We start from the raw sequence: 15,201 nt of genomic DNA, 5'->3' as shown, positions 1-15,201 counted from the left end.
GCGTTGGCGTGGCGCGACTGGCGAAATTAGGTTTTCGCTGGAAGCGACGGTTTCGCGTCCCACCGATCGCGGTTATCGCGCCGAGCAATGCCGAGCGCCGCGTCACGTTTCTACGCGTCGAGTAGCATCTGCGATTATTTACGTCGCGTGACGTATCGCTGCAGAGAAAGCCCGTGCATTTGCCGCGAGTTCCGTGATTGCGCACAATGCGCACAATACGCCACGGACGCCGTTATCGCGTTGCAGTTTATAGTTGCTAGCGTTACCGTTGCTGGTTGCTAGTCGCCACGCGGCCCGTCCGACCACCGACCAACCGTCCGATCCTTTCCCCTTGCGCCGTTTAATTTTCTCCATTACCGGCCTCGCTTCTAGCATGCATCGCGATCGTCGCGCTCCACCCGCTCGTTCCCTTCTTTTCATTTTATCTGTATCAACGCGGATCTAATGGAAATCGAGTTTCTACACGGTCGACCTCGCCGGCTTATATTCGATGGCTTGACCGCGGAATCTCGAGCGGAAGGATCTTAAAGTCCAACGTTCCTATTAGATAGCTTTGTAATAGCAAAAAAAAGAAAAAAGGGTGGTATACGCTTGGTCTATCATATATTTAAGTTCCAGTTTTCTCGGGATAGTATAAGTTGTAAATTGAAGGTATAAACTAAGAATCGTAAGAGTGCTGGGGAAAGGGAAAGAGAGAGAGAGAGAGAGAGAGAGTGTGTGTGTAAGTAAGTAAGAGTGCATGCCTTGGTGACGAAAAGCTAAATGAGTAAAGAAGTGGGAGAAGGGTGCGAGAGTCGAGGGTCAGCATTTTTTGACCTGGGAAGACAGACGTTGTGAGCCGAGTGCGAGAACAAGACGTACGACGATATTGTAGTCAGTTTTTGCATCGGGTATTGCTTGTTAAAATAAAACTAAACTTCACTTCAAATAGAACAATCCTTTTTTGTCCTTACTCTGGACTATTTGAGATACTACAGCTCTTTTACCCGAATATATTCCTATTATACGAAACGTTTTGAAATTCGATTAGCATCGTCGCGCGACGCTCGTCTATCGTCGTTATACTGGACGAGTTTGAAACGAATTTGACAAATATACAGGGTAGTTGGTAACTGGTGGTACGAGCGGAAAGGGGGTGATTCTACGTGAAAAAAGAAGTCGAAAATATAGAATAAAAATTTTCCGTTCGAGGCTTTGTTTTCGAGAAAATCGACTTTAAACTTTCGCTCGGTATGCGTGCACTTTAACGCGTCTCGTTGTAACGGATCTCACTGTAGATCGTTGTCTCGATGGAAAAATTAAAAAAAAATTTTTATTCTATATTTTCGACTTCTTCCTTCGCGTAGAATCACCCCCTTTCCGCTTGTACCACCAGTTACCAACCACCCTGTATATGGAAACTACAAGATATCCGATACAAGTATCAGCTATCCGTATACGTGTACGCATGTACGTATTAGATATGTGGCAGAGTGGCGTATTTTGCGACACTCTGTACGCGACAGCTCGACGAAGAATCTTAGAGCGGAATAGCCACATAGCGGGACGGTGGTGAAAGGCAAACTCGGCGCGCAGACAATTTTTGAGCGAACAAGCGACGTTTCATTCTGATTTTCCGCGTTTCGCGAAATTTCAGCGCTGCACCTCGTCGACCAAGCGCCGCTCGGCTAATTTTCTCATTAGGAAGTTCCCTTTGCATTTAAATAAGACACCGGTGCCTCTCTTCCAGTTCGAACGGAAAACGCGCGGGGCTACGTGTTTCGGGGAAATATTTATGCATGGCGGTGTGAATAGTTGCCCGTTTCAAGGAAAACTTGTAAATTTACGTCTACAATTTCGCCGGCTCGCGAAAATTAACGCGTACCGCGCGCCGAATTAGCTTTTTACTCGATTACGCCGGGAAACGTCGAATCTACGCCCCGAAGAAGAAATTCCGACGAACCTCGCGTGGAATAACGGATAACCGGGTAAACCTCTAAATCACCCTTTTAACCGGAATCTTGGCCAAGGAGCGGCCACCGGTTTCGCGAATTTCGTGCGTCGCGATTGAAATAGGTTAGCGAGCCCGGAGTTAGAGACAAGAGTCTAAGAGGAATACGACTGATTAACGGGGGCGAATAGCCAGAAATTTCAATTAGGACCGTCCAAGCTTTACCCGATTGTCGTTCAAACTGGCAAACTTTGCCACGTCGATAAAGTTCGTACGTTGGCTGAAACGATGGGCAAACGGTGAAAAGCTACACCGGCCAGCGTATTATTCATATACAGCCAGAACCGTTTTACCTGTGAATCGCAGACTGGTTTCTCGCGTAACTGGAAATCGGCCGATCGATCGATCGACTCGGTCTCGATCGATCGAGATGACAAACGCTTTGGACGCCGATGTACGAACGACCGCAGTGTCGGGATGTACTTGGGCAGTTTGAAAAAGCGTCGAGGCGACAAAGCTTGCAAACGCGACCTCGAATTAATTACCGGTACGTCCAAGTTGACAGTTAGATGGGTCAAAGTTACCGAATATCGATGCAACCTATAAAGCAATCGTCGAATGGTTTTGCCGCGGTGCAACGATTGCAATTCATAGGTGTGCACCGGTATTGGATCGTTTAATGGACAGACGGCGCGAGCACGGGCAGGCCAGCGATTTTCGAACGAACGGGTAACCGCCGGAAACGAAAGAAATTGATAAACTTAACCGGCAGCCGTGTAACGCGGTGAAACGACCGCGAGGATGACGGGTCTCGGATCTCTGTCGAGCGAACGTCGATGCTAGACCAGGTACGCAAAAATCGCCTACGTCGAATCATCGGTCGACGAAACGCTGCCTGTTTGCCAAGCCTACTCGTTCCGTTCGTTTGTTTCTGGTTTGCGGTGAAACATTCGGATAACCCTGATTACCGAGTCACTGGCAATCATTCCGAGCTGTTTGCTCGGCAGTTTTCCCCTCCGCGAATAGCTTCGCCAAACCGAATCAAGCCAAATGAAACCAAACTAAACCATCGTTGGTTGCCCCGGAAAAGGAGGTCAATGCGACACGAGCACGCCTATGAAATCGCACGACGTCGCCCCGTTTCCCATATCTCCCCCGTATCACCTCTAGGGTCTTTACAACGAACCCGTCAAGTTAGGCTATAGTTGGGCTGCTTTACGACACGGACGCGAGAATCTGTCGTTCTTCTTAATTTTTAATTTTTACCAATTTTCTACTTTTTACTATATTTTCTCGTCGAAGCCGGAGATCGAGAAATTACTTTGTTACTGTCATCGAATTCTACGTCTATCCTAGCTAGCCACTAGCTTTTCCTAAAACCTTTAACACGATATATCGGTATATCGATGATGGACACTGAATTTTCCCTCGGGGCTGACGCTCACTTTCGCCGTACTTGGAGGCGATTTGATGGGTAGATGCTCGTGAATTAAGAAACCGTCCGAGGAGATAATACCGCCATCGTTTCGTCGATCGGATCAACGCGCGCGTTTCGATATTTTTTCCAAAGACGCCAACATTTTTTAACGAATTTAACGATGTCCGCTCCGCGTTAATTCGCAGCCAATGTCGCTTATTTTCCTCGACTAAATCGGAAAGCAGAGTGGTTTTTTTTTAGAATGGAAGAAGCGATGTTAGAGGAGCTCGAGCGTCGAGCATCGTTTGAGAGGGACTCGCGCGGTTCTTTCCACCTGGTTAACTTTCGCCCCTCGTATCACGGCTTTTCGCTCGCCAAAACTTCACGCTCGTCTCCTTCGCTCTTTTTTTCTTGCCGGTTCTCGAATCGGTCGACTAGCCCCTCGTAAAATCCTTCGCGCGAAATGCGTAAAACGACTGGAAAATGTCTGCTCGTATTGTTCGAACGTCGAACGGTTTTCGATACCGCCGCGTCTCGCGCTTACCTACTCTGCTTCGCACCGACTGTACCTGACCCACTGACGAAGTCCACTCCCGTCAATTACCAGCAGTTCTGCCTCCGTCCCTACTTTGGCCGATATACGCGCATCCTTACCACCAGACTGCGGATATCGATGCAAATTCGTATTTTTACAAAGCAAAAGAATCTTTACGTTCTTAAATTTCTCGCGAATACATAAAAATCCACCGAGTATTTATCACGAAACATTCGCCAATTTTCTTATCCAAATTTGGACGTAGATTTCTCAGCTGTAATCGGTATTTGTGCGATCAACCGTATTGCGTTTTTCGGCCGAATAAATCTGCTGCTGCTCGTGGAACATTACTCGACCGAGGGCAGATTCGAAGGTGCGGGACATGGTCGCGTAAACACGGAGAACGCATTGTCGAGAAACTCGACGTAACGACGCTAAACTGCAATTTGTCGGAGCGCTTAATCGCGACTGCCTTTCACGTTCCAGCTTTTACGATCCGTTGCCAAAATTTTGCCAACTAAGGTGCAACGTCGAACGAAAGACGGACGTAACGCGATTAATTAGCGGACGTCGCGTACGAAATTGCACGGTACACAGGTACGCACGGTTGCGCATTTGCGAACGTACGCGTGGTTATCGGTCACTATACCGTGTAATTTCGACACGAGTACGCTTCTGTTCCGTTTCGCGCATGCACCGACGCGTTAACTCACGGAGCATTCCTCCGCAACCGTCTTAATTGCTTCAAGATTCTTGCGCGGCGCGCAACTATGAAAGGAATCCACGATTCCGGAAGGACGCCAGAACGATAATCAGCTGTATACCCTTGGCGCTGCCACGACTCTCGCGATTTCAATTCTCGTATTCACCACGCGTTCGTAATTCACATTTCGTCTTCGAATTCGGATCGTCGATCCAAGTTCCCGACGGACGACGAAGAATTGCGAAATAATTTCAGGTTAAACGCAACCATAGGACCGAAACTTCGAATAAGAGCGCGATGCGCGTTCGACGTTCAAGTTGCGTTGCTTTCAAACCAGAATGTTTATCGCGTGAACGAAGGATAAGTCGACGTTGGTGGAGACGTCGACGAGCGATTTTCATCGGGCAGGATCGCAAACCGCCACTTGGAACGCTCGAACGTTATTTTAAATACCGATTGACAGAGACAGGCGTGAGAGGGAATAGCGGGCCGATCAACAGGCTAAGTGGTAGGCAGGTTCGTAACGAGGCCGACCACGATCATGCATGTAAATTACACACGCGATTTCGCCGTCTTCTGGCGTGGTCTCAGAAAATGCCCCCTCCGATCCACGCTCCTGCCTTTTGTTCGCGAGCTCTCCGCGTTTTCCCACGATTCTACGGAGAGCGGGTGGCTTTTGCTTTTCGCCATCGGGTCGAAGACACGGCGAGACCGCGCGATTCCGTAAACCGCGCCGAGTTACGACGTCGCAACGGAAACGTTCGTTCCGTCGTAATCACAGATCGTATCTTAAACCATAGATTGGAATTTAAATCGCGGCGCTTACGCCGGCTCGAAAGCTTATCGGAAATACAAAGAAACGCGCGAGTTATGCGTTATAGCGTTGCGAGAGCCATTTCGGTAGCGCGTCTCCCCGGAGAAAATGGAGAGCACGAAGAACCAAGTGGAATGGAGTTTACGGGTGTTGGGCGATTTATGGTCACGCGTCGTACGTTCGCATACGCGTGTATCGCGTTTCCCGTAAAAACGAGGTTGACACGTTTCTCTTTCCCCTTTTTTTATCGCGTCTCCTCGCTGCTCGCTACTAAATAATCCAGTTTAGTTACCGCCGTGGTATTTTTCTTTTCCGCGACCGTGTCGCGCGATGTCCCTCGAAGCCACCTTCTGCCGCCGCTTCCGTAACCCGTGGCCCGCGAGTTCTTTCTCGAGGTCGCCGCAACAAATTACCTTGTCACGATAGAAAAGGTAATTTAAAGTCGCGATAATACGAAACGCACGAGCGATTACACGGTGGCAATTAGTTGGCTCACGGCAGCGGTAATCGACCGGCCGTTTGCCCTCACCGAGTCGATTAATTCGAGAAATAGCAAGATCGATCTCGTTTTCGCTTACTGGCATTCTTTCGGCTCGTTCGGCTGATATTTGTCTCCGGGGAAAGCGAAAACTGTACGGACGGTAACGCGCATGATAAACGACGAGTTAGACCTTTATGGGACACGGAGGGATTTACGCGGACGTTAGAGATGGATACGTCCGACTACCGTCGCATCGTTTCCTAGCGCGTTAATTCAACGCGCGTCCGCGAAGCCTTTGCGCCTATATTTACATTAACGTTTTACGTTTGCTCGATACGCTTCGATATAGATCGGGGGGTTATCTCTCGGTCGAACAGCTCCATCGATCGCGGCTACTCGAAACCATCCGTACAGCCGACCCAATGACGTTTTCAAGCGTCGAGCGTGACGATCGAGGCTCGGCAAATAATTTATCCCTGCTCGTTCGACGACACGATCGATTTACTTTTTCGCTTCTGGCGAGAGGAGATTGCGTTCGCGCGTGTATTCACATCGAAGTGAGAATCGAGGGGAGTTTGTCACGAATACGAACGAATTGGTCACGGGGGTGCAGCAGGCCTGACGAATACACCGTCGTCGACAAATAATCCGCCACTCGACGATGGTAACTGCCGGACAGGAGCAACCGACGAGGCTGCGTACCTCGATTTCTCCGCGTTCTCTGCGACGTCGTACGACCGATATACGTCGGTTCGCGTATAGATACACTCGCCGGTAGCGGTAACGCCGACTCTCGGCTCTTCGCGATAGTCCGTATTTCGCCTTAGATGTATATATACACGCGTTAAGCGCCTTTACCACCGTAACGATAAAGGCTACTTAACATTTATTCGCGTTGCTTGTACCAAGCTTCTCCGACATCTCGTTATCGTGACGTTTGCACGGTAGTCACGATAAAATACAGCTCGGTAGAGAGATAACGATCCACGGGCCGTTTGGATGTTTGGATAAAATATGAGGATCGGATAGCGCGAAGTCGATGCAATTTAGGGGTATGGGTGCGTAGTTTGCCCGAGCAACGCCAGTCGAACACGCGCTTGTATATATGATAAACAACTGGAACGCGTGACGCACGCGAAATTCAAAATTCATTTAGCTCGTGAAGCGCGTCGGTATGTCGATACGCGAGGCGTGGAGTTTCTCGCGTGCATCGCTGCACATTTATGCAGAGCGTGCAACGAGACAAACTGAACTCCCTCGGTTGCCTGTCTCCCTGCCTCCCTACCTGCCTGCCTGCCTGCCTGCCTGCCTGCCTGCCACCCTGCCGTTGGCTACATGCCGTCACTATATATGAATACGTACCGACGTTCATTCGATTTCAGCCTCCTAAACGGACAAGTCGCTTCGTACGCGCCCTTCCGACATTTATACGACCTAACAAGCTCCACTTCCGATACTTTCCTCTTTCAGCTTCTACCGATTGCGCTTTTATTCCGGCTCTTTTTTTTTTGGCACAGTTCTAACACACCGTCGAGTATACGCTCGTCGCCTTATATTTCTCGCAAACGGACCACGAGGCACTCGTAAAGCGCGTAAATAACTTGCGACGGTAGAGTAGATGCGGAAAATGCGTGAAAATAGAAATATACCGAATACGGTTACGATTACGGTTCGTTCGAAGCGCGTTAACGTTCAAGATGTACGAGATCGAGCATGGAAAGTACATCGAGTATGCGTGTTTCGTTGGCGAAGCATACTTTACCCGTACAAGGATATTCCATTTTGCCATTGATCAAAAAAATTACGAGAAATTTGTCGCCGTGTTTCAAGAGCGTTATTTTTCTACCTGAAGCGCGTAAGCGAAGACTCGACTCGACTTTTATAAAACGATTTGTCGCGCGAGTCGTCGACGGTGTAAGCAACGTCGCCGCTTAATCTTCTCTCTCGAGCGATTCGACGAACCGAGCAACGTTTTGTTATAATCGCGTGGGAAACGGACGAGAAGCCCAGGGACTATTAAACGGCGACGCATTAGAGGCAGGCAAAGTGACCACGAGCACGCAACGGTCAAAGTAACGTTCGTTAGCGCTCGCACCTGTTCGCACACTATCGAGTCATTTTCATCGAAGCAACGACCAACTCGGAGCGATCGATCGTCGACAGGAAATTGTAGTTTCTTTTCTTTACCACGTGTCTGATGCGATAGTCTCGTCGAGAGGCGGATAAGGGGCTGCCGACATTGTCAGAGAATATGCTCCGCTTCGATTCAGATCGTGCTGTTTCACGATGATTCGCGAGTTTCGCGTACTTTGCTCGAAATCGACCGAGCTTTATCGAGAATCCGGATCGGAAGCGAAAGCACCGACCACGACGGCGAAAGAATCGATGGATCGTTCGATCTGCCAATGTGTGAACGCGATCATAAAACTTTGGATCGGTAGGCGTAGATTAGATATTTCGAGATTTACGTGGATTTACGAGCGTCCGTCTGTGTGCGTATACACGTACATAGCGCATGGTCGCGCGACGAATCGTCGCGCGATTGGTAACCAATTTAACCAGCACGAAATGGCAGAGCACTCGTGTCGGCTTTGATGCTATTGCGCCACTGGCTCGTTAGAAGTGGTTGCGGTCACGCGATAGTCGGACCATCTAAATCTCTCGCCTTCTACGTTCCATCCTACGTTCGTACGTATTTTACGCGCGAAAGGATCGAGCTTGTAACGAGTGGAGCGCGGAGTTGCGAGACCGATCGAATCGAGGAGATTTTGTTCGATCGAACGTGAAACGCAAACTCGCGACGCATACGCCCGCTAGGTTAAGGAATGCCTTTGCGAGTAGACGTTTCGAATGCGACGATGCAAAGTCGCACGGTCGAACGGCGTCGTGAAAGCAAACGGTGTCGTGCAACGCTTTAACACAGGAGGATGCAATCAGTGTTTACCGACGGGCGTAAAAGCCGAGCGAAGCTTACCGTGGAAAAAGAACGAGCAGACTGCTCGATCGGCTTTCATTCCGTGCGAGAAAACTTACCGTGGAATCTTTCCTTTTATCCGCCATTTATCTCGTTCATCCGAGTATACTGGCCATTCGCCATGCCAGCCAATCGAGTCTCGCGAATTTAACGCTCCTCGTCGTTACGAACGCGAGACTTTTTTTTCTTCTTTCGCAGGTTTTCGAATAGAAAACTCGCGGTTCGTTCGTTGCGCGAGACGCGGGCTTGCCCGATACAAAAACCGGAATCGTTCTTTCGTCGCGTACTCCGCGACACGTAATAAACGAATTTTCTCGCTCGCTCAGGAGGGTATTATTAAAACGATGTCCGTATTTTTCAACCTCTTGCGTAACACGGTCCAACCATTAAGTGGAAAATGTCTGGTTCGTAACCGAGTCTCTGACTCGGCTCGGAGGGGTCACCGTAAACTTTCCTCCACTCAGCAGCCGCTTCTCTACCAACTCTTTTTCCCTCACTTTTTGCGTCTCTTTCCCCCTTTGACAGTCGAAGGCTACCGTTCGCGCGTCTCAACGTCTCGCAGTCCTACGAAACACACCGTCTCGAACGATTAGAAGTCGCGTTAATGGACGACGTCGCTTGCGCGAAATTCAACGAAGAATCAAGACGGAACGATCAACGACGTCCTTTACGGAACTCGCTCGACCAGCGCCTCTTGCTTTTGTCGCCGTTTCGTTTTCCTTTTTTCGCCCGACGTGAAAACCGTTTGCAGGATACGCGACTCGCTTTATAACGCGTTAGGTTTATCGCGAGAGAAGTCGTTGCCTCGGAACAAAAACGTTTGTCCCAGTTTCGCCGTGGATACGACTGTACGCGTACATACGACGGCCGGAGGACCGCTAACGATTTCCTTCGCAAACTCACCGGATAGCCAGCTTTCCCGCGTATCTAGAGGACTGGAAGTTTCAGGAATTAAGCGGGGAAAGCTACCGTGCCTTTTATCCTTTAAAAGTCGTTAAAGCGAAACGGTTAGCAACGGATAAAATTTCATCGGCAAGAGGAAGAAAAAGAAAGTTAAGCGGAGCGATACAAACGCGAAGGATCGTTGTTTCCTGTTGGTCGTTGCGCTCGACGAATCCCAAAGGCAACGACGTCGCCTCGCTGGACCAACGAAACGTTGCAAACTGCCTAGAACAACCGTTCGAAAGCCAGATTAACATCGAGTTTCGACTTTTCGAAGACTGGCACGGTGCATTGGTCGCTGGTGCAGAAAGCCACATTTATCCATACTCTCGATATAGCCACTCGACGTTGATGGACGAGACGGTGATTGCGATTGAAAAAGTGCTTGGAAAATGGCTGGAACGCGCCATACGTCTCGCGCGGATCTTTTTTCCGCCCCGAGCGTCCGTTTTCATCGGCCGGACAAGAAGCTACCTACGGTCGCCAGCAAATTTCGCAGATTTCCTTTTCCTTTTCTATTTTTTTCTCTCCAGCTTCGTTCGACCGAACGCAAACACGTTTCGACGAGCGAGCACGAATAATCGCGCGGTCGAGACGTTCTCGATTTTCGACGCCTCTTTCGTCCGTTTCTTATTCTCCGGTCATTTTCGAAGAAAATTCTACGCCGGAACGTTTAATTTCTGATCCGGATACGCGTTGCGCGTACTACGAACGGGAGAATCTTTTCGTCCATCGATTTTCCTTTCTCGCTCCGCTGCTACTCACGGCGAAACGTTATCTCGGTGTGCGACCTTTGGCCGCGTCCGTGCGTTTCCAGACACCTTCGGCATTCGCGGTACCACTTTCAAAACATAATACGACGACGGCGTGTTAAGTACGCTTCGCTTTGCTTTTCCCCTTATCTCGTATTCGGAGACAGCGACGATGAAATTTCTATCTACGACTCCAAGCTGGGAATTCTCGAGAAAGGGAGGCCGGGAAAAATTTCGATCGAACAACCACAGATCGGCGAGGCTGGCGGGATTTTTAGGTTTCTCCGAGCGTCTTTGATTCTCGCCGACGCCGAGTTTTGTAAATGGCGAACGTTCTTTCGAAAGGCAAAAGAGGAAGAGAGAGAGAGAGAGAGAGAGAGAGAGAAAGGAGGAAAGTAGATCAGGCTAACGCGAGCCCTTCTTTTAACGAGTGGAACGCCGTTTTTCGACGTTATATCTTTTTCCAGCCTACCGTGGCAGATGAGAGCTTTCAGCCAAGTGGAAATTGCGATAGCGCGGATTTCGCGGTCGCTTTACCGTCCACCTTGCAACCGTCCCGACCTCGGGAAACCTACGAAAAGCGACATAGATCGGATCGCGATGGTAAAATGTGCCTCGGCTTTCTTCGTCTCGGAGAACGTCGTTTTCGAAGATCGATAAACGATGCAACGATAAACCGCAACCGATGCGATTGCTATTGCGATCGATCAGCGTTACAAAGTTGCGATATAAAGTTTCGAAGCATCGACGAACCGTCATTTTTCTGCCTCGCGGCCACGTTCGAGGCTTTCCTCTCAAAATATGTAACGCAATTTTTCCTCTTCCCTCCGAGCGGATGAAAGGAGACTCGAGAAAGCTTCTTAACCTGAAACTGTTTTTCTTTGCTGATAAAACGTCGGTGATTTTTTCCGAAACTATATCTCTCGAATACCGCGAGAGATAGAGTTTCTATTTACGGTAAAAACGGCTGCTGATATTATATCTATATCGAACAGACCGTCTAGCTAGCAGTCGTTTCCTCTGAAACGTCGAAATCCAAGCCAACGTGGAAATTTGCGTCGAAAGACGAGCGGAGTGGTTCTTAGTTGGCTGGTTCTCGCTGGAAATTTCGACGACTTTGCGCGAGGCGCGAAGTCGGACGGAGGTGTGCGCGCGAGAAGTAATCGCGGCAGGCAAAGCCACTCGAAAATATCGCGGCGAAAGAAAGCGAAGTAGGTAATTAAAGAAGAACCGGCGGATTCCTGGATGGGCGCTCTCGCGGCTGTAACGTTCGCTTGCCGTGACATTCGCGTTTCGTGGAGGAACGAGGCGCGGGAACGCGAACGAAAAGTACTCGAGCCCGATGGCGAACCCGTCGCTAGAACGTAACGCGCTCGAACGCCGGAAAAGGGAGAAAATCTTCGGCGAGTTCTCGACGCTTTGGCTTCCGTAGACGAGCCGGAAGACAAATATGCTCGAGGACGAGCTCGACGAACTCTTCGCAGAAGACGAGTCGCTTTAAATTCAAAAGTAACTATTTGCGCCCTCGCTTGTTTGCGCTTAAATTAATTTGCGTTAACGGCTCGAATTTTGCGGGTCAAGCGCTGCTTTTCGCTCTCCCGCTTTTACGCGGCCAAACGTTTTATCGCCATCTTCCTTCTCCATCGAACCGTTTACGAGCCGCTGTCCGCGTGGTGGACGCGCGATCGCGTACGGTAAGAGGCGGCGATGAAACAGATTTACTCTTACTTACGATCGGCCAAGGCATTCCCCTCTCGGCTGGAACGGCGCCAGGTTTGGGTAGAAACAGCCGTTCCAGGTCGGACGAATTCCAACGATCGGTCTTCGCCGTCCCCTTTAAATTACCTTAGCGCGTCGTCCTTCGTGGATCGCGCGCTTATCGCTCGTTCCCTATCTCCGGAATTAATCCGATCGGCTTCGGAGACTTTGCCGGGAAAAAGCGTTCGCAAGAAACGACGCAGACGGAGAATAGGAACGGGCCGCGCGACGCGTCGAACCTTCTCCTCTACCTCTTTCGTCGCGGAATCTTTCCGAGGGAAGCATCGTCCGCGCATTTCGTTCCCCATGATTCGATATCGGGCTACGTGGCGAACGTTGGACCGTTCGCTTTCTTGTTTCCCGTTTCCGGACTCGGACGAGCAACCAATCTGGATCGGGCTTATCGATCTCGAGTGCCGTCTCGTTTCGTTTACGGGATAGCGATCGAATTCGCGAAACGATTTTTCACGACGAGGGGACGGGCGAACATCGGCCATAAGAACGGATGATTAACGAAATCACTCGCGCGCGAAAGCGTCGATATCGAACGGTGTCAGCGCGACAATTTCGTTGCGCGAAAATATACCGGCGAACAATGAAGAAGAACGAGGGAGAGAGAGAGAGAGAACGAAAGAGACGGCCATGCCATGGGTGAGGCGCGGCAAGGATCGAGGAGACAGGGCAGAGACGAGGGCGGAGAAAACAATGTCCAGTCTCTCTGTTGCCGCATAACGATTGCGTTAATTCGTTGGCTCGGCCGCGACTATCTAGAGAGGCAGAAACGAGCGTCGCGTGCAGCCTTCCTCTTATTCCGCAGCGGTGCATTGTGAACGGTGCACGAGCGACAAACGCGAGCACAACAAAAGCGTCGTTGCCGTCGGAGAGAAAGAGAACCGACACAGCCGTGGAAAGAGGGTAGCGAGACTGTCGTGAGACTCGTAGCGGTGCCGCGAAATAAAAGAGAAGTCGCGAAAAACGAAGGACGGAGGTCGGAGGTCGGAAGACGCGACGAGGCTACTCCTATTCCCGGTAAAACGAGTACTAGAAGTTGCGAACACGAGATCTTTCCACCGCAACGCCCGTTTTCGGTTCGACAGCGAACCCCACGCCTCTACCTGTTCTCTACTCGGTCGATTCTTCCTCGCAGATTTCTCTTCCACGATGCTCGGCGTCTATCGATACCGCTTACCAAACACGGATAACGCGCACTTTGGTGTCGCGGAGAAGCGACACGATCACCGCAATCTCGCTCGATTTTCAGCACGATCGAACCGGTATCGAACGATCTCTCGTAATCGAGCGGAGCGATCGCGACGCTCGAGCCTCCGAACCTGGATCAAAGTTTAACACCGGACCCGATAGCTGTCTCCCGTATTCCGCAGTGTCCGGTTTACGCGATCGTTACACCAAGGCTGCTGCATAATGTATGCGCTTCCGCGCGCCGCGATCGCTAATTCGCGCTTAATCGAGTAGCGTGCGTCGCTCGCGCGATTCTCTCGGCTCGCTGTTGCACGCCTCTCGTCGTCTCGTTTAAATTTTCTCGTTTTGCGATCGGAGAAGCGGTCGCTCGAATTCGTAATCGACCAGCGCGCGCGTGTAACGCGATAACGTCAGACGGATATCTTTATATCGAATTCAAGGAACACCGTCGTTTTAAAAATGTAAAAGGAAACTGGAAAATATAGGACGATGGCCGGCTCGAACTCCGCGCGTCAAGAGTATCGTTTGTTTATACATTTTACATTCGCGTCGGACGAACGAGAAATATCACCGTTATTCGCGAAACGCGAACACGCGGCGAACAACGATAGTAGAATTTAGCAACAACGGCGAAATATTTTGGAAAAAATAAATGTTTCCGCCCGGGATCGAACCGGGGACCTTCCGCGTGTTAGGCGGATGTGATAACCACTACACCACGGAAACTGGTTGAGAGCGGTAGAAATCTTTGCGAATCTCAGGTCGAATTTAACCCGATGCTTCCTTTCGTTGATCGTGGAACGTTGCTTTAACGAAGCGGATAATAAGAGCGAAACGCGCACCTACGCTGTCTATCCGTGTAGGAGTCGCTGTACGAGTGGGTGTAAGCAGTAAATGCGGTCGCGGGGGTATTTTATGTCGCATGAAATTGAAATGTCACGGGCGTCGTTTCCGTATCTGATAACAAAGCGCAATAACACACACGACCGCGCAATAATGCACACGCGTGTATGGCCCACCTACGTGCTTATCCGACACGCACGAGCCGGATAATATCTAATTTCGGATAGAAAATAAAGCAGACAGAGAGAGAGAGAGAAAGAGAGAGCAAAGCCATCCGATCTCTGGCCACGCTTTCAGAGAGTGTCGAAAAATGTTCAACGAAACAGAGAACCGGTACGTATCGCAGGATACAGGTTAATGGGAGTCGATAGCATGGCTCGTTTAATTCATTCCGCGACCATTGCTCGGTGCCGTATACCTTTTCCGTAAACGTTGCGTAATTACCGCAAAAAGTAATCTAACTCGAGACCTCTGGTATAATTAAACTAACATCACGGAATGTTACAAGTCGCGGGTTACGAACATTGCAAATTGTACAACAAACTCGCATCATCTATCTCGTATCGAGCGGATCGGTACAGCTCGGCTCGATTTGGCCAGATTCGACGTTAGACACACACGTGCGCTCGTCTCTCCGCTTCTCTCGTTTGCCTTGAAATATTCACGGTTTAATCGAAACTTTCGTCTTATCGTTAGAAAACGGGCTCACGGATTGGCTGTCAGTCGATTCGATCCAGCGAAGCTGTTCGAAGGATGACGGGGCTGCGAACTCGTAGTCCGAGCGCTAACCCGAGCACTCGTTTGGCCAAGTCGTTCGAATCGTCGCGAAAAATCTTCGTGCCAGAAAATCGA

The 15,201-nt window shown here is 50.0% G+C and overlaps 1 non-coding gene across 1 annotated transcript; it reads right to left on the bottom strand.

Annotated features, from left to right (window-relative positions):
- Positions 1-14,159: 14,159 nt before the first annotated feature.
- Positions 14,160-14,232, bottom strand: Trnav-aac (transfer RNA valine (anticodon AAC)). Its single transcript has one exon. It is a non-coding gene; the product is annotated as a tRNA-Val (tRNA).
- Between the last annotated feature and the right edge of the window lie 969 nt (positions 14,233-15,201).

This window comes from Bombus huntii, chromosome 4 (genome assembly GCF_024542735.1).
Source record: "Bombus huntii isolate Logan2020A chromosome 4, iyBomHunt1.1, whole genome shotgun sequence".
NCBI classification, from domain to species: Eukaryota; Metazoa; Arthropoda; class Insecta; order Hymenoptera; family Apidae; genus Bombus; species Bombus huntii.
This window is presented reverse-complemented; position numbering and strand designations above follow the sequence as displayed.